Source organism: Bos taurus, chromosome 13 (genome assembly GCF_002263795.3).
Source record: "Bos taurus isolate L1 Dominette 01449 registration number 42190680 breed Hereford chromosome 13, ARS-UCD2.0, whole genome shotgun sequence".
Lineage (NCBI taxonomy): Eukaryota > Metazoa > Chordata > Mammalia > Artiodactyla > Bovidae > Bos > Bos taurus.
Window position 1 is genome coordinate 54,695,856 of NC_037340.1, and position 22,095 is coordinate 54,717,950.

General features: G+C 53.6%; 1 protein-coding gene and 1 long non-coding RNA gene across 2 annotated transcripts in view; one reads left to right on the plus strand and one right to left on the minus strand.

Moving 5' to 3' along the window:
* Nucleotides 1-7,524, minus strand: part of SLCO4A1 (solute carrier organic anion transporter family member 4A1) — a 31,675-nt gene extending 24,151 nt beyond the window's left edge. Inside the window, exons 1-3 of the mRNA XM_059892492.1 lie at nucleotides 7,422-7,524; nucleotides 3,593-3,808; nucleotides 410-3,062 (exon numbers count right to left, since the gene is read on the minus strand). The gene's annotated coding sequence lies outside the window, so the exon portion shown is untranslated. The remainder of the gene's footprint in view (nucleotides 1-409; nucleotides 3,063-3,592; nucleotides 3,809-7,421) is intronic.
* Nucleotides 7-21,747, plus strand: LOC104973829 (uncharacterized). The gene is made up of 2 exons (XR_003037834.2): nucleotides 7-431; nucleotides 17,861-21,747. It is a non-coding gene; the product is annotated as an uncharacterized lncRNA (long non-coding RNA).
* Nucleotides 21,748-22,095: the final 348 nt, after the last annotated feature.

Consider the following 22,095-nt stretch of genomic DNA (forward strand, 5'->3'; position numbering starts at 1 on the left):
GTGACAGCTGGCCAATCGCGCAGCAGCGGCGGAGCGGGCGGGGCTGGAGAGGCGAGGGGAGGAGCCCGGGGCTGGAGCAGGGAGGAGGGGGCGCGAGATCCCAGGAGGCAAGGAGCGCTGGCAGAGGGGCAGGGGCCTGGACGCCTTTCCTACACCCTCGTCGCCGCCGCACCGGAGCCCCGCGTGCCCTTGGAGCCGACTCTGGTCGGACGCCTTCGCTGACTAATCCGTCCCAACTCCGGGAGACCCTCATCTCGGAGCCACAGGCCGGGAAACCGAGAGCCAAGCGGTGAAGTCTGCTGCCCAGGTCACGCGGCGACTCAGTTTCAAACTGACTCGGAACTGAATCGGGGCTGGTGGGACGAGACCGTGGGACAGGACGTAGGAGGGAGTGAGTTTCCCGCCCTACAGCTTCGGAAAGGCCTCCTGTGGTAGGTGGGGGCCGGGCCGGAGGCTCCCGTACCGCGGCCACTGCCGGCCTCGGTCTGGCCTTGGTCCAGGTCGGGACGTCTACCCGTGCGTGGCCCTTCGGGTGCGCCTGGCGCCCCTGAGAGTTTGGGATTGCGTGTTTGGGGAAGTGCCGAGGACGTGGGCCAGGTCACGCCGGTAAGGTGAGGTCGGCACCTCCCTTGGGGAATCCACTGTTTTTCGCACGTTGCCTTTTCAGTAAAAGGATCCTTTTTTTGACGTCAGTAGATGTCAGGCGTGGGCGGAGCACTACACCCTTTGCCCTCAGCCTGAGAGCGTTTTCAGATCCTCCCATGTTCCTAACCTTGAACACAGTGCTTAATCTCTCAGAGCCTGTTTCATCATCAGTAAAGCGGGAGTGATGACTTGTTTAGTTGGCCGGTCATGTCCAACTCTTTTGGGACCCCATGGATTGGGATTTTCCCAGGCAAGAATACTGGAGTGGATTGCCATTTCCTCCTCCAAGGGATTTTCCCTACCCAGGGGTCCAACCCTCGTCTAAACCTCATCTCCTGCCTGCCTCTCCTCCATTGCAGGCAAATTTTTTTTTTTTTTTTTTACCACTGAGCCACTGTGGAAACTCTTTCAGTTACTACGTTGTTTTACCAAAGAGTGATGATGAAGCTTCCTTAAAGGGCTGTTGAAAACATTGAATGAAATAAAACAGGGCAAGAAGTTGGCCCATGTAAGGACTCATAAGACTTTCCAGGAAGGGACATATTAGTAGCTGATCACAATAACATTCCACAATTTTTCCTTTTTATTTTCCTTTACATCTATTTTAAAAAGAAACTTACAGAAGTGAACCATGCGTGTGTCTGTGTTTGAATCCTGAGATAAGTTGGATAACAGAGTAATTATCAAAATGTGACCCTAGGGTAGTAAGGCCCACGGAACCACAAAGGATGTATGAGAGGCTGGCCTCTTCCTGTGGGGGAGGTGGAAGGGGGCAGTCGGAGCCAGAGGAAGAGGTGCTGGGGCTTATAGGGGAAGGCCCCAGTCACACAGTTATTTGTGAAATGCTCTTCCTTCAGAGCCCAGCTTTTGCCTACTCTCTAGTGGTCCTGGGAGTTCCTGGTGATGTCCCCAGGGCTAGTGGCTGCCTCCTAGCCTCCACTCCTGGAAGCCGGGGAAAGGTCCAGCTCCTCCTGGAACACTGGCCTCCATTCCTGGTGCTGCTCTTTAAGAGAAAAAACCACCAACTGTTGTTCCTGGGTGGCAAGGTTCCCTCCAAGAGGAAGTGGAACTGCTGCCCAGTTGGCTGTTTTACCTGGCAGAGCAGGCTGCGGGTGTAAACGAGTGCCCACTATACAGAGATGTCCCCGTGAGGATGGAGAGTTGAGTTGCCCTGTAGACCTGGGCTCAGCACTGCCCTGGAAAGCTAAATAGGGCTGCCTGCCTTTTGTATGTAGTGAGCTCCCCATCACAGGAGGTGTGTGAGCAGAACTAGCCCCTCTTCTGATGGGGATGCTATGAAAGCCTTTCAGATGTCAGAGGCAGGATCAGATTCAGTGTTTCCAAACTTCATTGTAGATTTTATTCCTTGAAACCATTATTTACACATTTTTTTTCTTTGAACAAGACATGTATTTTACTAAAAGAGTGAATTTATTTTTAAAAAGATAAATATGTGTCATTACCATGAAGAGGTTACCATAAAAAAATAGATAAAGACAGAAAATGGTATTAGATCATGGCCAGGAGTCATGTGTGGATGTGAGATTTGAACCATGAAGAAGGCTGAGTGAAGAAGAATTGATGCTTTCGAACTGTGGTGCTGGAGAAGACTCCCGACAGTTCCTTGGACAGCAAGGAGATCAGACCAGTCAATCCTAAGGAAATCAACCCTGAATATTCATTGGAAGGACTGATACTGAAGTTCCAATACTTGGGCCACAGAGCTGACTCTTTGGAAAAGACCCTGATGCTAGGAAAGATTGAGAGCATGAGGAAAAGGGGATGACAGAGGATGAGATGGTTGGATGGCCTCACTGACTCAATGGACATGTGTTTGATTGAAATCAGGGAGATGGTGAAGGACAAGGTTAGCCTGAGCTCAGGCACCCCAAAGGCCCTGGGAGCACCTGCTTGTCCTGGGACCCTGTGCCATGCAGCCTGCCACAGGGCAGCAGCTGCCTGGGGTGTCAAGGGGTCCAAGATCTAGCTCAGATCCTGGCCACCAGCACTGGGGGGTCAGGTGACCCTATCTTCCCCTGGAAGAATTAGGAGGGGCTGGAGGAGGCCCAAAAGGTCGCCCACAGAGCCCAGCAACTTTTGAGAATAAGGGTAGCCTGGTAGAATGCCCTGGAACTTTCTGAACTTGGTAAGTTCTGTCCTGGTGGGGCTTTGTCTGCAGAGGAAGTCATTAAAAGTGAAAGAAAGCACAAACCAGGTTCCACTGCTCTCTGGGCAGCTCTAGGAACTGCATAGATTTTCACATTTTTACGGTCAATCATCGTCCTCTGGCATTGTGTTTGGAGCACCACCCCTCGACAAGGAACTGAAGTTGGGGTGCTGGTGTGGACACTCGCCTCTCTCTATGGACTTCAGCTGGCTTCAGCTGGACATCTCACTTCGGGGAAGTGTGTCTCCTCCTAAGATCGGAAGAAAAAGACAGAAATTTTCTCTGGGTCATGGAATGGGTTCATGGCCAAACAGGAAGCCCCTCCTCCCCACCCCAAGAGTCTTGGCATCGGGGGTTCTGGCCTGGAAAAGGGAACACTAGGCGTGGTACCCAAAAATGAACTGGCACAGCTAGCACATTTTATTTGCAGAACACAAAATCCTACGTTAGTAGAGCGTTTTGTGGTCACTTGTGTTTGGGGGAACTTTGCATAATATAATTTGAATCATTAAAAACTGTCTTCTGTTCTTCCTTTTTGATTCCTAAGTTGTTCATTTCCATCTAGTGACAACTGACACCATGTCTCAGAAATGATGAGAACATGTTGAAACAAAGTGGGCTGATTTAACTGTGTTGCATGAAAAAACAGTTTTGCTGAAGGTTAAGAGCATTGGCTGTGTGACAGAGCAAGCCTGCATGAGCTGTTGTGATCTGTTAGATGTTGCGTCCAGGCGAGGGTTATTATTCAGTGCGGTTCAGGTGTGGGCCAACAGTGCGTACCTGGCTTACCCATGAAGACGATCATGTGGTCAGGGGAAAAGAGTCAACCCAGAGTTGTCCAAACATCCTGAAAGGCAGAGCTTCATGGGGATTAAGTTTCTTTGGTGAGGGGAGGGCACAGGTCTCTGGAAGGATCTTTGGTAGCAAGAGTCCATGGATGGTAAAAAGTGTTTTATCTCCTCAAAGTTGTTATTCCAGCTTAGGCAGGGAGAGCACCTTTGGAACAGAGCAGACAGCTTTGGAGTCTGTGTGGCCGCTTGCTGACCTCTCCCGGGGCCCTTTGTCAGCCTCCTGTCCCCCTCAACAGGGCTCAGCGCCTGCTGGGCATGCCCAGGCCCTCCAAGTGAGCTGCCATCATCATGGCAGGATCTCTGTGTTCCAGTCGCCCTGCTTTACTGACCTCTGATGTGAACTGAGATGTCGGCCTTGCTGGGCTGGGCTGCTGTCCAGCTCAGCGCAAATGCCTGCTGGCTGGTATGGACAAATTGAGAAGGGCTGACTCGGGGCCACAACACCCCTGCTCTTCCTCGCTCTTTGTGAGTCCCCAGCAAGGTGACTCTCCCAAGTCAGAGTTTCAGTTCCAACTCTGTCTTTTTTAGAGTATCTGTGGCCTTTGAAAGCAGCTGCCAGAGAATCTGATTTCCTTGCACAGGTCCTGGGCATTCTCCCAAAATGCTGGCAGACAGGGAGGCTCTCCCTAGGCTTTTGAATGCGCAGATAAATCACATGGAGGAACGTGCTTTGGCCCTTCTAGCAGTGGTGATGGGAACAGAGATCCCTGTTCACAAGCATTTTCTTGGGTCTGGCTTATTCTGCTGGTGATAGGCGTCTGGGCTGGCAGATGCCATGGTGTCCAGTTCTCTTTAGAAGCCACCAGCTGGATGTAGCTTAGAGAACCTGGGTGAGAGATTAGGTTTTGGGCAGAAGAAGATGGAGTCTGGACTCCCTGCCCTCCCTCTGAGCCCTGACATCTGAGGAAACCCCGGGCACCCTCCGTTCTAGGGAAGGCCGGCAGCAGAATGGGGAGAAGCCACCTCCATGCCAGCAGCTCCAGGACACAGGGGCTGTTGGAAGCTCAGGAAGAGACATGCCGGGCCCCCGGCGCCAGCAGAGCCCAGTGTTGTCCAGACCCCGGGCCTCGGCTGCCTGGCATCTGCCTATAAAAACCATTTGAATTTCATTGTGAACCCACGTGTGCGATCTTTCTGCATCCGCCTCCATAAAGAGGCAAATGTCTTGACAGGCGGAGGACATGGGAGCCGCCCGGGCCTGCCCAGTGCCCGCCTGCCAGTCTGGGGGTGGATGAGGGGTCAGAAGGTCCACTTGGCAGAGACCTCTCATTCTCGAAAGCCCTTGCTTCAGGTGAGTCATTACGTCAGCTTCAACCACAGCTATGCCTGCACCGCAGGGTCCACTGACACGTGGAGAGAAACCCGCCAAGCCTCCCACCTGGCTTGCATGCCAGCCCGCCCACCTGTAATACCCGGTGTTAATCTTTAATCCTGTAACTGCCTGGTGACGAGGAAGAGTATGTTGCACGGAGGAGGTTTTGTGTTAAAGACGTGAAATGCAAACATTCAGTTACTAACTGCTCTTGGCAGCCTCTCTTCTTGTTGCATCTGATTGAGAATCTCAGCAAACTGAGGGGCTGGGACCTCTCCGTGCTGTGAGACCCTGCCCTTGGCATCTGCACCGCCAAGCTTCTACCTCCTGGGAGCAAATGTCCTGCCACTCATGACCACCAACAAAAAGGAGCGATGGCCCAGGGATGGAGGGACAGAGTTAGGCCACCAAGGGACTGGAGCCTCTGCTTTTTCAGTGGATCAGGATGTGTCATCCTGCTCTCAGCCTCTGGATTCCCCTGTGCCTTTCCTTCCCTATCCTTCTCTTGTCCAGTGGCCTTGTCCTGTGTCCCCCACAGTCCTGCCTGCTCTTGGCTCCCTGTCCTGCCTGCCTGCTGCCTCACCCTCCCAGGGCTCTACCCGTCGTGTCCACTGCTTATTCCACAAACGCCTCATGAGCTGTTCCTCAACTCCCATTCCTCTCCCCTTTTAATGTTCTTTAAATTTCCTTCTTTGTTGACTATGCAAATCTCTATCTCACCTCCTCCAGGAAGTCCTCCAGAACCACACCTCCTGTCTTCCCTCTTCTTTACCCCTGGAAGCTGACGTATTGCTGGGTTCTGTTACAAGGCCCCCAGTGTCCTCTCTGCTCAGGAAGATCTTATCAGAGTCCCAGAACCATGACCAGAGATGGCCACTTCCTGCCAACTGCTCACTGAGTCACCAGGACTGGCCAAGCCAGGGCAAATAGTGGCCTGAGCCCTTGACACATCTTCCTCCCCAATCTAGGACCTTTCCAACCATCAGAGGATCAGCTGCAGCCAGATATCCTAGATTGCCCTGCTGCATCTGACTGACAGGTGCCAAGGCCTGACAGTCACCCCTCCCATCACCAGAAGATGAGAGACCAATTACCCCCTGAGAAGCCCACCACCCTGGGCTCCAGCTCAGCGATGGAGCTGAGACAGTGCAGTAGCCAATGCCCTGCAGCCATTCTCAGGGTGCTGGGGGGTTGCTGGGTGGGAGACGCCCCCTCCGGGAGGACTGCCTCCAGGGTCCTGACAAGTCCGTGGGTTGTGGCCTTGAAGAGGATGTGACATGGCTCTGCAGCCGCCAGAAAGGAGGGCCAACCATGGCTCTGGGACAGCAGGGGCAGATGAGTCTGCCGGTGGAGGTGGAGAGCCGGGCGGGTGCTGTGGATGCCACAGCAGGTCTGCCAGGCCCTGGTGGGGTCTGACTCCTTGGAGGGGCCGAGGTGCACTGGAGGAGAGAAGGGTCTGACTGCCATCAGGGAGGAGACCCTTGGACCTGTGAGTGTGATCCTCCTGGCAACCAGATGGGACTCTGGGGTTTGCCTGAGGTGTGTGGGGTCCCTGAGGAGCCTCACTTGGGGGTAGAGTGACCAGCCCGGCCCTCTCCAAGCTCCTGGGGCCAGGCTGAGGCCACCGAAAGGGCTACTGGGGGGTGTGGAATCAGGAGACAGTGCCCTGGGCATACAAGGGGGATGCCTCCTGGTCCTGAGCTTCCTTCCGGGGAGGTGTCTGCCGTCTGTGGGGCCCAGGAAGCCTGGCAGCCACCTGGACCCTGTTCGGCTTGTACCGATTTGCTCAGATCTGAATGGCCCATCCAGTGGGCAGGCGGGTTCAAGTCAGTTCTCAGGGAGAGTGAACGACATCTAAAGCCCCTTAGTGGTGAGGTCTGTCCAACCCTCGGCAGCTGTGTGGCCCGTGGCCAGTGCCCTGCAGAGGAGCTGGCCCTCTCCCACCTAGGAGAACGTTTTCTCCTTCCAGGGTACAAATGCGATTTTCTGGCTCACTGAGAGGCCTGAATGTTCTATTAAACCCCAGGAACACGGAGCCCCTCAGGGGATTCGAAGAGCCTGGTCAATTTCTGGATCCCAGATGGCCTGATCCACAGCAGGAAGTGGGGCGACTTGTGGCTCTGGGGGCCCCGGGGGCCCTATGGGTCTCCTCCAGGCTCAGCAAGGCCTGCAGAGGCACCCCTGCCTCCCACCTGTCTTCCCCCGCTGCAGCCTCCCCCTCCGCTCAGGTGGAGGCCAGGCCTGCCGGACCCCCCTCTGCAGCCACGCCTCTCAACCCCCCTAACCCTTCCAGCTGCTCCTGGCTGGGCTAATGAGGTCACCTCTGAACCTGAACACCTCGGCGACTGTGGCTGGGTCACCCCATCCTCCTCCTGTGCAGACCCCTCCCCGACACTGCCCCTGCTGCCCTCAGCTCCATCCAGCCCCCCAGCCCCCAACCACTCACCTGGTTCCGGCGAGGCCCCTCTGGCAGCATCTCTGGGGAACGCGTCTCCCGCCCTACAAGGCCTCACCACTGGGTGTCCTCTGTCGTACCTCTCTGCCTCAGGCCCTGGCGCTACCAGGGCTTCTTCCCTCTGTCCCCCTGCTCCAACCCCGTTTCCCCACCAGGCTTCCTCCAGCTTCTCCCCACGAGCCCTGTGGTCCTTGGAGGCATCCTCGTGGGCCTCTCCCGTTGTTCCCCAGACAGGTTCATGGCCCAGGACCCCCTCCTGGGGCCCTCACCTGCTCCCTCCCCGAGTCCTCATCTCACTCAGTGAATCTGCTCGAGACAGCTGAGCCCCTCTGCCCACACCCACTTCTCAGAACCATTTCTTGAGTCACTCTCTCTTCCTGTTCCCTGTTCTGCACCTGGCCCATCATCTCTGCCGCTGTCCCCATGGGTCCCTGGGCCAGGCCGATGTGTCTTTGTGAGGTGCCAGCTCAGGGGCCGTGCCGGGCACCAGTGCACACGGGCCCCTGCGTTTCATCAAGATTATCCACCGCCCCTTCTGCTCGCTGTCTACACCCTGTGCATTGTCCTGCCCTGTCCTTCCCAGCATCCAACTGCCAGGGCTCCCGGGGACCCCAGACCCTGGGCCAGGATGTCCCAGGTCCCTTCTGAGGCCCAACTCCTTTTGCTCCCTCCCCAGCCTCACTGACTTTCTGCCCCTGCCCCCCAGGCTTTATTCCCGCCTCAGCTCTCTGGGTCTCTGTATCTTTCGCTCCCTCTGCCTCCTCTGTTTGTCACAGGAATTTTATTTATTGCAAGATTGACATTATAACAATATCAAAGGATGTTTAAGACATGTATTTATTGGCTGTGGTGGGTCTTTGTTGCTTCGCGTGGGCTTTTCTCTAGTTGTGGTGCGCGGGCCTCTCAGCGGTGGCTTCTCTTGTTGCAGAGCACCGGCTCTTAGGGCACACAGGCTTCAGTAGTTGTGGCTCGCGGGCTTAGCTGCTCTGCCACGTGTGGGATCTTCCCAGACCAGGGACTGAACCGGCGTCCTCTGCTTTGCAACATGGACTCTTAACCATTGAACCACGAGGGAGCTCTGTTACAGGATATTTTTAAAAGAGAACCATTTGCTCTTGGCTTGAGCATGGTGGTATGTTCCTGCGTCCATGGTCTCTCCGGTCCTGGCTGGTGACGGCCACTTCCAGTGTCACATGGGGAGCGAGGTCCTCGTCACCAGACAACGTCCACGCTGCCCAGATGCCGCAGAGTGAGGTACCTGCTGGCTACACCCCTGCGGCCTAGCACCTGTTTTAGCAAAAGGTAGGGAAGGACACCCACTGTCAGCCCTGGGTGGTGGGGGCAAGGGGTGCTGACTTCCTAGACACCCCCACCCTCATCTACTGGGAGTGCTGGGTCCTCAGAGGGGGCCCAGGCACCTCCAGCTCAGCACTCAGGAAGCCACAGGGGAAAGGAGTCGGTGCAGGAGGGCTCCGCCCAGGCCCCGGACACCATGTTTTCGAGGTGGGGGTGTCTCCCCAAGGCAGTGCCAGCTCCCTGGATGGCCCCAGCTCCTCCCATGCAGGCCTCAGTCACAGGCGAGGTCCAGCTGTGGGCACAGTCAGTCCGCGCACCACCCACTGAGGTAGGAGCTGGGCTCCTTCCAGCCCTTGGTCCTCACACCCACAGCCCGTCTCCCCTGCCTCCCCATCCCTCCTTTGCTCTGGAAGGACCCTTTTTCTGGCTGCTCCCCTGTGCTGGGCTGAGGGTGCCTAGGCTGCTCTGAGGATGCAGCCCTGAGTCAGCCCTCCTCCCCCACCACTAGGCCAAGCCATTCTCTGCCCCTGGAAGCCCCCCACCCCCACCACCAGCTGTGAACTTGGTTCAGACTGTTTCCTGCTCCTGTCCCTTGCGTGTTTGCAAGCAACTTGGGACCCGGGCTCCTGTGTGGGTCGGGGCCGCAGGGGGAGGCCCCAGGACAGCATTTCCAGGGAATTCATGTCAGCTTTTCTCAAGAGCACACCCGCCTCCTTCTCTACCCTCTGGGGGCTTTTCAAAAAGTCCGAGGGCATGCATCACTGGTGGGAATGTAAAATGGTGCAGCTGTGAAAAACAGGCTGGCAATTGTGCAAAAAAAACCTCTTAAAACAGAATTACCATATGATCCTGCAATTCTCCTGGGGATATTATCCCCAAGAGAACTGAAAGCAGAGATTTGAGAAGATATTTGTACACTCACATTCACAGCAGCACTGTTCACAACTGCAAGAGATGGGAGCAACCGAGTGTTCATCAGTGGGTGAATATTCACAACTGCCAAGAGATGGAAGCAACCGAGTGCTCATCAGTGGGTGAAGCATAGACAACTGTGCCTGTCCATGGGATGGAGCCGGTGTGCGACAGCTGTGCAGGCCAGGGCCCCAGAGGGCAGGCTGCACAGTTGGCTGAGCGAGGTGGGGGCTGCCCAGTCTGATTAACTCAAATACGGATGACAAGTGACTCATAGCCAGTTGTCTCAAATCAGGGAAATGGAAAAAACCAAGTGTTCAATAAATATTTTCCTCATAACCTTCATTAATTATGTTTCTACATGGCCTGGGAGGTGTTAATTGCCTTCTGTCCAGGCTCTGCTTACAGTGACAGGAGCACTGTCTGGGGGTGTCCTTGCCTTCTGGGTCTCACTCCTAAGCAGACTCCCCCCGGCTCTGGCAAACTGTGGTGAGTGATATGTGGTCAATGGTGGTGTTGGTGGTGCTCTGGGTTTCAGGAACAGTGAGGCCTGGATGCGAGAAATGGGCCCTCATTTGTGGAAATTAGGTGGCACGTATGTGGGGCCTGGGCCCCCTGGGCCCCCTCAGCTGGGAGGGGCCTGGGAGGGAGCTGCCAACAGAAGAGAGGGGCACAGAGGAGGAGGGGGCATCGAGAACCCCACGTGAAGGCCTCTGACCTCTCCCCACGTGTCCTTCAATCCAGAGAACCCTGCCCCTGGTCTGAGGCCTCAGTGGGCCCCGAGCTGACTTGAGCAAGGAGAGGAAGGCACCCAGAAAAGACCAGGCTGTAGGGAGCAGGGCCGCTTACTGCTCACTGAGTCACCTGCCATCCCATCCTCCCCCCAGGCTCCTCATCCCACACCCTGGGCCCAGCTCTGAGCTGTACCCATGCCCCCCCAGCCCGGCCCCAGCCCCCACCCTGGCACATGAGCTGCCTCATTGTGCAAAGCCCTGGGGGTATGAAGTGTGGGCTGTGGGGACCCAGCCCAGGGGGCAGCTAGGTACTTCCAGTGAAGCTCCACCACCTCCTGCAGGTGAGGTTGCTCCCATGTCATGGAGACCCACCTGTCTGTCTTCTGACCCTGGGTGGCCTTTGGGCCAGCCGGTGGGCAGCCGGTCCCACTCCTGTCCTTGGCACTGCTCTCCCAAGCAGGAAATGGATCCCGGCAGCTGCGGTCCTACAGGGCAGGAAGGCGGCCTCGGGGAGGGCTTTTCCCTGTCCTACGTGTTCTGTCTTGTTCAGGGCAACATAATAACCGAAGGATGGAAAACAGTGGAAATTTCAGCCTGCGGGCCCGTGGAGCAGAGTTCTTCCTAGGGTGACGGTCAAGGAGAGTGCTCGCTCTCGGGTCGCAGCTGCTGCCCCTGCACGAGCTCGCAGTGTCCACCCCAGACAGTGACCCCAGGCTGAGGGTCCCCCTCTTAAGGCACTTTCTCAGCTTCTCTTCTACCTCATAGGCAGTTGCCTGGATGTGGGAAAAAAGTGTTAATTGCACAGTTATGTCTGATTCTTTGCAACCCCACGGACTGTAGCCCACCAGACTCCTCTGTCCAGGGGATTCTCCAGGCAAGAGTACTGGAGTGGGTTGCCATTCCCTTCTTCAGGGGATCTTCCCGACCCAGGGATCGAACCTGGGTCTCCTGTATTGCAGGCAGATTCTTTACCATCTGAGCCACCAGGGAGGGAGATGGTTTATTATGATAACTGAGCTTGTGAAATGGGGATTTGCATTTACATTTTCTTCACCCTCACTTCTGGGGAGTAAAGTGAAAAGGGGGCCTCCCCACAATGGATTCTGGGAGCACACCCAGGGCTCCGCTGACCTGCGTGGACTTGATTGGCTTCGGCTTCTGTTCAGGCCAACCTGCAACTCCCGGTGGCCACAGGGACTGGGGGACTTGGGGACACAGTCTGTGTCATCCCCACTCGTCCCTTGCTGACACTTGAGAGTGGGAACAGTATGGCCCCTCTGAACACCGGAGGGTGTGATGTCCACTTCCTCTGTCTTGAGGGAAGCCTCGCTCCATCCTTTCATGCAATTTCCGGCTTTATCTGGTCTTTCTGGTAAAACTGGCAAAGTGTGGTTTGAATGGACATTTCCCTTTTTGGATAGTGACTACTTAGATAATAACAAAGAACTTCCCGTAGAGATATCCAAATACAGAACTGCAGAAGTTGTCTAGAAGTGGGGAGGGTCTGTTCCCAGCACTTCTGGGGCTGAGCTCAGGTCAAAAGTACATCAGTCAGCATGGTTATGCTGCCATGACCAGCAGACCCAAGATCTGGGAGCTCCATCCCAAGTGGCCTCGGAGGGGGCAGTGCAGGGGCCCAGGTGGTCAGGGAAGGAGGGGCAGGTGAACCTTGTACCTGCTGAGTCCTGAGGGTGCCCACCTGAACATCACTTTCCGGGAGGGCCTCCACCCCCATCCTACCCCATGCCCTGAGGGCAGAGCAGGATTCCCGGACACAGGCTCAGCCTGACACGTGACTTCCTTTCTGCTTGGGTCTGGTTCAGGGGTCATCTAGGGGGAGCTGGGCAGAGTTCAGGCACACAGAGCTGTCCACCCGCATGGCAAGTGGGAGAAGCCTTCACTGGCGTACCCTCCTGTCACTCCCAGATGCTCCCACCATGGGAGCAGGAGATGGGAACAGGAGTAGTGACCTCCTCAGCCCCTCTCCTGCCTTTGGCCCTGTCCTGGGTCTTTGCTCACCTGAACCACCTCCTCCATACTGTTCTGTACCCATCAGGGCCCCTAACGTGTGGCCAGAGAGCACATGGTTTGAAAAGTAGCGGGTGGCCAGGCCTCCCAGCTTCCATAGACCTGGGGGTGCCCCGCGGTCCCCAGGCTGCCTCCGGCCCTGCCCCCAACCCCCTTGTTCTGCTGAGTCATGTCCTGGCTCCACTCTGGGCAGTTGTGACTTCTGGTCGGTCGGAAATGTTTCTGGTTGAGCTGCCAGTGGCTTCATGTCCTTCCTGCCCCCTGAGAGGAAAGTTTCAGTTCTGGAAAATAACCAGGCCAGAAAGGGAGGCAAGTTTCTGCCCTGCGGCAGTTTGAGAAAGAAATTTCCTGACTGCCTGGCTCCCGGCAACCTCTGATAGCACCCTCTCCTGACCCTCGGGCAGTGGGACCACTGTGTCACAGACTGTCCTTGTGGACATGAGCCAGTGTGTCAGAGAAGCTGCTCGGACCTCTGTGACGGGTACAGGGCGAAGCTGTGAGTTCAGGCACATGGACTCTTTCCAGAAAGCACAAAGCCCCGCAACTGCCCGGACTGACTGAGAGTTGCACAGGAGCCAGGCCCTCCCCACCTCCCAGGGTAAGCTCCTTTTCAAAGCACCTGGAAGTCAGGTAAACACCAAAAGTGGGTTCAGTTCAGTTCAGTTCAGTTCAGTCGCTCAGTCTGTCCGACTCTTTGCGACCCCATGAATCGCAGCACGCCAGGCCTCCCTGTCCATCACCAACTCCCGGAGTTCACGCAGACTCACATCCATTGAGTCAGTGATGCCATCCAGCCATCTCATCCTCTGTCATCCCCTTCTCCTCCTGCCCCCAATCCCTCCCAGCATCAGACTCATTTCCAATGAGTCAACTCTTCACATGAGGTGGCCAAAGTACTGGAGCTTCAGCTTTAGCATCATTCCTTCCAAAGAAATCTCAGGGCTGATCTCCTTTAGAATAGACTGGTTGGATCTCCTTGCAGTCCAAGGGACTCTCAAGAGTCTTCTCCAACACCACAATTCAAAAGCATCAATTCTTCGGTGCTCAGCTTTCTTCATAGTCCAACCCTCACATCCATACATGACCACAGGAAAAACCATAGCCTTGACTAGACAGACCTTTGTTGGCAAAGTAATGTCTCTGCTTTTTAATATGCTATCTAGGTTGGTCATAACTTTCCTTCCAAGGAGTAAGCGTCTTTTAATTTCATGGCTGCAGTCACCATCTGCAGTGATTTTGGAGCCCAAAAAAAAAAACAAAGTCTGACACTGTTTCCACTGTTTCCCCATCTATTTCCCATGAGTGATGGGACAGGATGCCATGATCTTCGTTTTCTGAATGTTGAGCTTTAAGCCAACTTTTTCACTCTCCACTTTCGCTTTCATCAAGAGGCTTTTTAGTTCCTCTTCACTTTCTGCCATAAGGGTGGTGTCATCTGCATATCTGAGGTTATTGATATTTCTCCCGGCAATCTTGATTCCAGCTTGTGCTTCCTCCAGCCCAGTGTTTCCCATGGTGTACTCTGCATGTAAGTTAAATAAGCAGGGTGACAATATACAGCCTTGACGTACTCCTTTTCCTATTTGGAACCAGTCTGTTGTTCCATGTCCAGTTCTAACTGTTGCTTCCTGACCTGCATATAGGTTTCTCAAGAGGCAGGTCAGGTGGTCTGGTATTCCCGTCTCTTTCAGAATTTTCCACAGTAGCAATTAAATCTTTAGAACAGAAAAAAAAAAAAAAAACAACCAGCTTGTGTAAGGCTGGAAGTCCCCCAGGGTGGGGTCAGGTACAGATCTCTCTGAGTGCCTCCCTGCACCACCCTGCTGGCACAAGTGATGCTATTCAGGTTCATAGACATCACTGATCTGAATATTCATGCCACCCTCTTCCTCTTCTCTGGTCGAAGAGGAAACGTGGCTCCTTGTCTCAGCTCCCTCTGTCTCTGACTGCGACATCTGTCCCCATGAGTGGGTGTCACTCCAGTACACAGAGGTGAGCCCCATCATCCCACGGAAACTCCTAAATGCTCCAGGGGGGACGCCTTGGGAAGTTTTACACAGCACAGTAGGTCCGTCCAGGGAACCAAGGACAGACCTGACCAGCCTGACCCTAACCCTAGGCACGTTACAATATTGCCCCATCTGGGCTTCTCCGTGGTCCATGCCCACGAGGCTGGCACATGGGCTGCGCCATGGGCCTCAGTCTGTCCATATGTGCAGTGGGGCAGTAAGTGGGGCTGTAGGAGAGCTCAGGGGACAAGACTACAAGCTTCCCAGAAGCGTGTGGCCTTGGGGTCACTGTCCCATCATGCACTAATATTTAAGAAGCATGGATCAAACCTTCTAAAGCAGCCATGGCTTCTGGCAACCTCATGGTGCTGGCAGCACCCAGCTCCTCCCAGGGAGGTGGCGAGTCTTGGCTACCATGACATGTCCCTGAGCTGACCGAGAGTAGCACATGGCCAGCACCTTGCAGCTCTGGGGCCAGAGTCCTGGCCTCCTTGCCTCTGGTGTCTGCAGGATGGAGCTCCTCCCGGAGGCTTTTTCCTGTTCTGGCTTTCAGATGCACCACATCCCACGGTTCATGGCCCTTTCCCCACATTGCTCCCACCTCTGCTTCCATCGCACGTCTCCTCTGGCTCTGAGCTTCCAGCCTCACTGCTCTCAACCCCAGAGACTACCAGGCTCATCTCCCATCTCACAGCTCATACCCCTTTGCCAAGCAAGGTTCACAGATTTAGGGTTAGGATGAAGGTATTGTTAGGGACCACTCTCCGCCCACAAACCAGCATCTCAGCTGCTACTCAGGCACCCTCCCTCCCCAGGTCCCCTTGCTGTCCTTTCTCCTCTTTGTGCCTGCTCCAAGGGCTTTCAATCCCTTGGCCTGGGATCTGAGCTGGCATCTCTCTGCAGGGGTGGGGTTGGCCCCCCAGGTCACCCAGCTAGTGCCTGGTAACTGAGACTTTTCTGCTATTGGTTCTATGCCGGCAGGGCATGCATCTGCTCCCGCCCCACCTTGCTTGTCCTTTAGAACACCGGTAACGTCATTCATCTCACGGCTGTTAACCCAGGTGGGCTACCTGAAGGTGGGGGCTGGAGACACTGCCTCTGATACCCAGTCCCAGCCACCTAGCACATTAAGCTGATTTTGTTACCTTTAAAAATTTAAACTGATACTTGTGCAGTTTTTGAAAGCTTTTAAGTATGTTTAAAACAACTGAGGTAAATGAGTGTCCTTTTTGACTATAGATCTTATGAAATTTAAGTATAAGCAATGATTTCTGGTAAGGATTTAGGTTCTGAACTTAGATGCACTGTAAGCATAAAACATCTGGGAACTTTGAAGACTCAGCAGAAAAAAAGGAAAGTAAAATACTTCATTAATAACCCCTGATGTTGATTATATGTTGAAATGATAATTTGGGGGCTATTTCAGGGTAAATCAAAGATTTATTAAAATTAATTTTAACTGTTTCATGTAAAATTACAAATGAGGCTCTATTCTATTTTTATTCAATCGTAATAATCTAGATGCACGAGTTTAACAAACAAAACCTGAAGGTTTAATGGGCCACCTAGTGGTGAGTGACGCTGGAGGCTGTGAGTCTCTGGGTGGCAGAAGAGTGTGCACTGTGTATGTCTGTGTGTGTGTGTGTGTGTGTCTATGTGTGTGTGTCTATGTGTGCGTCTATGCATGGCTCTGTGTGTGTCTATATGTCTCTGTGTGTCTTTGTGTGTCTCTGTGTATCTGTGTGTGTGTCTCTGTGTGTCTGTGTGTGTATCTGTGTATCTATGTGTGTGTGTGTCTGTGTGTGTATCTATATGCGTCTGTGAGTGTCTATGCGTGTCTCTGTGTGTGTGTCTATGTGTAACTGTGTGTGTGTCTGTATCTACGTGTCTGTGTCTCTGTGTGTGTATCTATATGTGTCTGTGTGTTTACGGTTGTCTGTACATCTGTGTGTGTCTGTGTGTGTGTGTCTATGTCTATGTGTATGTCTATGTTTGTGTGTCTCTGTGTGTGTGTGTGTCTACGTCTGTGTGTGTGTCTGTGTCTCTGTGTTTGTGTGTGCATCTACATGAGGTGGGTGTGGTGCTGGACACAGTGCTGACTACACAGTGGTGTGAAGCCCATGGTCTCTGCCACAGAGGGGTCAGTCTGGGCCTCAGTCCCCAGCACAGTGGGCATAGTGGATGTCCCACTGACCCCTCCTTTGCAGAGGGGGCTCAGCTTACCAGCTAGGGCCCAGGGGAGAGGCTGGTCTCCACCCAGAAACAAGGCCCTGCCCTGGGCTCCCAGAAGGGTGTTCCAACCAGGAGCTTCCTCTCCCTCTTGCCGTTGGCTGGACCATGCAGAGGCTCTTGGGGCCTGGGGGGTGTCCTGGACCCCACTCACCACCTGTCAGAGGAGGCGGGTCCTGGAGGGCTTAGGCAGGAGGGCCAATCTGGGTGACAAATGATCCCCCTGCAAGGCAGCAGACTTCTCCTGGGGTGTTTCCAGCAGGGGGCATTTCCAGAGAGAGCTCTGCTTTGCTGGTTACTAACTGCTCACGGGCAGTGGCCTCCTCACCCTTCCATCAAAGTCACCTCCTGGGGTACCGTGTCCCAGACTCATTCAGCCTCCACCCCACCCCGTGCTCAGGAAGTGGATGTCATGTGGTGGATACCTGCCATCAGCAGCTGCAGTGGAGACATCTGACAAGTAATGACTCTTTCTTTGGGAAGCTCTCCAGTCTTTGAGGGGCCATGAGTTCTCCAGGCAGGCCAGGGGACAGTGGACTGGAGGCCCACAGCAGGGCCAGTGGGGAGTCGACCTGAGCCTGGCCCACCAAACTCTTGGGCTCCTGGGTGGCTGTGGGGCCGGTGGTGAGATTGACCCAGGTAGGGGTAGGAGTCTGGTGGCCCTGGCGGTGAATGTGTGTGTCGGGGGAGGTACATGGCAGCCTGATCCACTGGGCACCAGTAGGGAACCTGCACACCCAGAGTTCTGTGTTCATGGTATTCTGGTCAGAGCCAGAACTGAGAAAGCCAGCACAGCCAGCCTGAGACGAGAAGCAGGGAGCCCAGTGGTGAGCAGGGTGGGGCCGTGAAACCCTCCAGAGCTGGGCCACAGTGAGGGGTCCCTGGTGGGACATGGGTCCTCCAGCCCTGGGTCTGCCGAGCTGGCTGCAGCTTTGTCCCAGCGACGCTGTCCCGTGTCCCCTGAGGCCCTCCCGCCTTGTGAAAGCTGGGAGGTGGTGGCAGCCTTCTCCAGCCGTTGTGGGTGAGCAACAGCACTAGAAGACAGATGCGAAGCAGGGCGGTCTGACACTCACTCTCCTGGCACCTCCCTTGGGCAGCAGGTGCAGTGAAAACCCTGTGGGCACGGAGGGTGGCTGCTTACCGGTCACACAGAGCTGGACGCCGCCATGGTCTCCACCCCTCACCTGTGTTTCCTACTTGTTCTTCCTCTGTGTTTTGATAGAACCCTTGGGCAGCGCCTCCCTGGGATGCATGTCTGAGAAGATGATGACGCCCAGAAGGTGATAAGTCAGCCGGCTGCTTCGGGACATTGGAGCCACCAGGAACACAGGCAGGCTGGCAGAGGTGCCCAGTCACCACCCTCTCCTGCCCTTTTGGGCCCCTCGAAAGCTGTGGCTGTGCAAGAAACCTGCCCTTGGAGGAAGGGCTCCACGCGGAAGGAACAGGTAGACACGAGGGACAGGAACTGGCTTCTCCATGCTCTGAGCTCAGAGCACATCAGCAGCCCTGGGCCCCCGGGCCCTGGGTCTGCCCAGCTACCCCAACTCCAGCAGCCACAGGACAGCGGGTATCTTTGCCAGTGTCTGCAGGCAGGAGGGGAGGGACGTCTGGCCGGCTGCCGGTCCTGCTGAGTGAGAACCTTGGGTGCGTGAGGGACTCAGCTTTCCCAGGAGGGAGGGGAGTGAATCAGCTTCATGGAGGAAGGTGACCTTGCTGGTGACTTTAGGAGCACTGCCTCTGAGCCAGATTCTCGCTCTTGGCTGTGTGTCCAGGCAGGTGTGGTTCTTCCATGCCTGGTAGTCCCCGTCTTCGTTACAGCAGAAAAGGAAGTTACAGGATCCCCCAGCAGGCTTGCTTCTCCCATCCCTGTGTATCTGGGCACCTGAGGCCTCAGGTGTCCCCTCGGATCCTCTTGGGAGGGGGTGTCCTTGACCATGTCCTCTGGACTCAGCTGCCGAGTGAGCCGATCTGAGCCTTGCCTCAAATCATCAAGGCCTCGGCTCCTCCAGGCCTGGGCTCGACGTCCCCCTAAACAGAAAGCAGAGGGTGCCACTGGCCCTGGGTTGTTTCTGCCTTTTGGTGATGCTGTTATGAAGAACTCTGTGAACATCTCCTCAAGATCCTGCCTTTATTCCTTCCGGCAAATACCCAGAGGCAGAGATGCTGGGTCAGACGACAATTCTAGGCTCACTTTCTTGAGAGGCTGTGTCCTCTTTTCTAGCTTCCTGTCTTTTACTTCAGTGGAGTCATTCAGTATGTGTGTGTGTGGCTGGCTTCTTTCATACAGATTATATTTGCAAGACATCCTGGTTGTCTCATTCAGTGGTAGCCTCTTTCTTTGTGTTGTTGTGTTGTGTGCCATTGTACGAACAGGCAACAGTTTATCCAATAAACAGCACGTAGAGGGACTTCCCTGGTGATCCAGTGACCGGGACTCAGAGCTCCCAGGGCACTCCACCCAGGTTTGATCGCTGGTTGGGGACTAGATCCCACATGCCACAGCTAAGGTCCTGCATGCCGCAACTAGGATCCAGAGCAGCCAAATATATAAATAAAAATATCTTTTTAAAATGGAACATAGACACTGGGCTGTCTCCAGCTTGGGGCTGTCGTGAATGGTACTGCCTGGGCAGTCTGTGCAGAGCTGATGGGTTCAGGGTATGCGTGAGCCTTAACTGGATTTCTGTAAGTTTAGCCAAGCAAAATTTCAGTGGAAAGGAGTTGTGTCGTGCTTAAATACCTGACGTACCTTAACACACCTGACAATAGCCACACACACTTATCAGATACTTCCGAAGAGGAGTCTAACCCTGTGACAACCTCTCTGCAGGGCAGACAGGCTCATCCCCCCCACCCCGATGTTACAGGTCAAGATAAAGCCTTGAGGTTAAGCAGCTTGCCCGGCTGCCACTGCTGGTGAGCGGAGAGCTGGAATGCAGGTCCTGTTTCCCACGGTCCGCCTTTATTCACCTCTGAAAGGCAGGCACTGATTTTTCCTCTCCACCACTCACGTTACCTTTTAAAAATTCTGTTTTAATTGCAAGGAAAATATTATGACAGTGGGCCTACCCCGGCCGCCCTGCCGCTTCCTCTTCTGTTATTACAGTAATCGACTCACTGAATCGGTTGAGAGGAGGGGCCCGTCTTCCTCGTCTGTGTTTGCCGGTCTCGTTCAAGTGCGTGCCTCTTTGCATTATGATTCCAGATAATTCAATTGGAAGTGATTTATAGAACAAAATCGATGGGAACGGAAAGCTGATTAGTCAGCAGTGGAGCTAGGAAACCCATCGTCTTGTCATTTCTCCTGGTTGGTAGTGAGAAAGTTCCCGACAGTTGCTTGGTCACCTGAGAGCAGTGACCAGGGTCAACATGCCCTTGACCATCTATTTATTTACTCATTCCTTTCCTATAAGACAGTGCGTACATGTTGCCACCCAGATTTCTCAGCCCCTTCACTCCACTTCACCGTGTACAATGGATACCATTCCATGCCCGTAAATATTCTTCTACAGCTTTCTTGGTGGCTACCTCCTGTTCCACCATAATTTACCTAACTTACACGGACTGTTTCCAGCTTTGGGGATTATGTAGGATGACTATCCTTGCATGAAAATCTTCTGGCAGAAACTTATTTCCTACGGACATATTTCCATGAATTTTACTGGGATTTTCGTCTGTCTTTGCACTTTTCAAAAACGACACACCCATTTCTACTCCTCTTGGCAGAGCATCAGTTCAGTTCAGTTCAGTTCAGTCACTCAGTCATGTCCAACTCTTTGCGACCCCATGAATTACAGCACACCAGGCCTCCCTGTCCATCACCAACTCCTGGAGTTTACCCAAACTCATGTCCATCGAGTCGGTGATGTCATCCAGCCATCTCATCCTCTGTCATCCCCTTCTCCTCCTGCCCACAATCCCTCCCAGCATCAGGGTCTTTTTCAATGAGTCAACTCTTCGCATGAGGTGGCCAAAGTACTGGAGTTTCAGCTTTAGCATCAGTCCTTCCAATGAACACCAAGGGCTGACCTCCTTTAGAATAGACTGGTTGGATATCCTTGCAGTTCAAGGGACTCTCCAACACCACAGTTCAAAACCATCAATTCTTTGGTGCTCAGTTTTCTTCACAGTCCAACTCTCACATCCATACATGACCACTGGAAAAACCATAGCCTTGACTAGACAGACCTTTGTTGGCAAAGTAATGTCTCTGCTTTTTAATATGCTATCTAGGTTGGTCATAACTTTCCTTCCAAGGAGTAAGCGTCTTTTAATTTCATGGCTGCAATCACCACCTGCAGTGATTTTGAAGCCCCCAAAAATAAAGTCTGACACTGTTTCCACTGTTTGCCCATCTATTTCCCATGAAGTGATGGGACCGGATGCCATGATCTTCGTTTTCTGAATGTGGAGCTTTAAGCCAACTTTTTCACTCTCCACTTTCGCTTTCATCAAGGGGCTTTTTAGTTCCTCTTCACTTTCTGCCATAAGGGTGGTGTCATCTGCATATCTGAGGTTATTGATATTTCTCCCAGCAATCTTGATTCCAGCTTGTTCTTCTCCCAGCCCAGCATTTCCCATGGTGTACTCTGCATGTAAGTTAAATAAGCAGGGTGACAATATACAGCCTTGATGTACTCCTTTTCCTATTTGGAACCAGTCTGGCAGAGCATAAGAATGCCTTTTCTCTGTCCTTTGGCCAGAATTGGCTTGACAATGTAAATCATCATTTGCCAGTTTGGCAGAAGATGAATTGAATGTCATTGGCTCTTTCACTGTGTATCTTTGATTCAGGCAAAGTCAGGCATTTGACGTGAGTTTCTTGGTGTAGTTGGTGAAATGCCTGTTCAAGTCTTCTGCCCATCTTCTGTGGATGTGCCAGTGCTCCAATACTTCAGCTACATTTTCAGAACACTGTTGACTGTCCATCTGTAACATGGATTGAAACACTCATTCTTGGTTTGCCATTTGCTTTTAATTTTGGTTTATGGTATCTCTAACCATACAGGCGTTTTAAATTTTCACAAGGTCAAATACATCAGTCTTTTCCTCAGTGGTGCTTGTTTCATCATCCCAGAATAATAAAATGATTCATCTGTGTGCCCACTACTTTATCTGTCTGGCAGACTGGGGTATGTGGTGACTCAAGGCTTCTAAACGATGCTTCAAGTACTTTACTTACATAATTAGCTGAGGGTCTTGCATTAGTGACCAGAAATTGCAGACAGAATATAATTATATGGTTTTTAAATGGGCTGAAGTTGATAGATCTTCATCAACCCCCATGAATACAAAGTTTTCCTGGTGGGTGGACTTGGAAAGGGTTGTCTTCCGTTAATTCATCATCTTTCATCTTCTGGGTGGTGACCCCTGAGGTCAGGGTCAGTTTCAGAACCACTGCTGACCCCAGCAAGTGCAAACAAGGTCTCAGAGAGGGGAGCCTGTGAAAGCCATGGA